Here is a 2,535-nt window from a genome sequence, read left to right on the forward strand (position 1 = left end):
AATATGATGAAATGTGCTTTGACTTTCCTCTTCTTCAGACTTTTCTGTCTCTACCAAAATGCTTTTGGATGTAGTTGGATGTAAATAAACATCATTTCATTCAACCCTTGCAGTGAGGGCAAACTGCCTAGATAAGTATCTGGTTGTGGGCAAAAAATAATTGGTTGTCCTATTACAAAGTCAAAAATATATAAGAAAATATTAAAGCAAATTCACCCCAACTTCCCTTTCAAATGAAAAAAAAATCTAGAAGATAGAAAAGATAAGACAAAGAATCCAGTATCTTTTAGACTTCAAGTCTTTTCTGTAAAAACTTATTTCCTCATTTATTTCTTTGGCTCTGGGCATACTGAGCAGAATATTTTCATACCACTAGCTGGCAATAAGACCTACTGTGACCCCCTTAAGACAGTATGTGTGAAGTCGGCAGCAGCACTGGTTCTTATGCCTGTCTGCACATGGGTGCTACTAGAAGTTCTTACCACCAGTGTGAAAAATTGCTCCTGTGGTTAGAAGAGGTGGGCAGGGGGCAGGCAAGGTCCTGGCAATGTTCTAGTTCCACATTGGACTGCCTAGACCAGAACTTCATAAGCCACCAATAAAGATGTTTATCAAAAATTCTTTGGTGGTGAAGTTTCCTGCAATTCTTAAATATATCTGTGTGTGCACACTCAGAGCTCTTATGCTCTTCACTGTGGGTAACGTCCAGAAGTCACACTTAAGAAGTTTCCCCAGATTGCCTTACAGAGGCTTCGCTACATGTTAAAGTTCCTCACAGTGCAGGCTCTGTCCATACAAGCACCGAGAAAAAGGCAAGATATGCTTTTCTCACCAGGAAAGAGAGGCGGGTGCGCAGCCTCCCAACCACTCCCTCTCACCACCCAGCACCTTCAGAGGGCGTGGCCTGGATGAGAGCCTGCAGGCACCCTGGAGAGCCAGCATCCACATCACAGAGTAGGGGAGAAACTGGACCATCTCAAGCTGTGGAAGATCCACAAACACCCACTGAGGCCTCTGCTCACTTTGCAGCCTGGCCTCCTCCTGCTTTCCACATGTACGGGCCCTGACAGTGGAGAGCCTGTGTGCACCGTCTGATTTAGAGTTAGGGTCAAGGCACCGTTAGACCACTCTATGCTCCACTTTCTCCAAGTCGGGTTCCTGGCCTCGACTTCCCTTTCCACCAGACTCCATTCCAAGCAGCTGCTGCTGTTTCCCCCAGATGCCACCATCTGACACATCTTGTACCCAGTGCTGCTGTAGAATTTTGCACCAAGCACATTTATTTTATCTTTACACTCTTACAAAATGTTTTCTTTTAAATTGTGGACTAAGTAAAAATTAGTTCAAATATTACAAATGATTAAATCATGGCTCAAAGATCATTAATCTGTGATCTCCTGCAAGGCATACTTCAATTATAAATTCCTGAAAATATGACACTTATCCCAAATTCTTTTCTGAAAGTTTATCCTTTAGTTGCCCAGCCCTGAGCTTCTAGGGTGGACATCCCTCCTGGGGTGCACTGTCTTCCCCTTCCTGTGGGGTAGCACTGCATGTTTGAGTTTGAGACAGTACAATGAGGGCAACAGACTTGGACCCTAATATCTTTCACATGGTCCTCTACTTTCTCTCATTGTTCATCATTGATGAGATTGGAGGGGATGTGACAGAGAATTCCAGCTCCCAGGAGATACATAATCACAACATGGGAGAATTTTGAGCCCCAAAAGACCTATTATGGGATAACGGACAGAGCAGCCCACAGCCCACCACCGCGGACTATTGCACAGAGATGCTGTTACGGTTTGGAACTTGCATATCTGCCAAGAGCTCATATGTTTCAGGTCTCCAGTAGATGATGCTACTGAGAGTTGGTGGACACTCTAGGAGGTGGGGCTAGGTCACTGGCAACATGCCCTTTCCCATCTTTAATGGCTATTGGAAGGTTTTCAGAAGTACAGAGTCCTGGGCCCAAATCAGCTCCTTAAGCCAGAACCTCCGAAGACAGGTAGCCTGTTTGAGAAGTTCTTGGTGACTTTATGTACATCTAAGGTTGAGAATCATTATTTCTCTGGATATCTCCAATTGCTGTACCAGTTGCCATAAAATTTAAAATATGTTCATTCATATTATATTAACTAAAATTATTTCAAAGCTAAACATATTCAAATCAAATATGCCACTTTTGGACATATGTATTGACTTATCTGGTTCCTCAAAATTTAAACCAGAAATTACACAAAAGAGAGGATGATGATAGTTGTGATATATACTGTAAAAACTGGTGAGATAATGGGTATCAAGTAAATATCAAAGTAAGCCAATAAATGTCTAGTGTTTGCTTTGGATCATTATTAGATAAGTACTAACTGGCCTGTTAATCCTTGACCTCCTACAGTTGATTTTTCAAAACAGCAACTAGAGTGATCCTTTTAAAATATAAGTCAGGTAACTTCATTCTACTCAAAAGTAACTCAACTTTTCATCTAACTCAGTATATCCAAAAAAGTACCAGGCATTCATTTTCATTTTAAC

Source organism: Fukomys damarensis, unplaced genomic scaffold (assembly GCF_012274545.1).
Source record: "Fukomys damarensis isolate Sample0158 unplaced genomic scaffold, DMR_v1.0_HiC HiC_scaffold_16, whole genome shotgun sequence".
Taxonomy (NCBI): domain Eukaryota; kingdom Metazoa; phylum Chordata; class Mammalia; order Rodentia; family Bathyergidae; genus Fukomys; species Fukomys damarensis.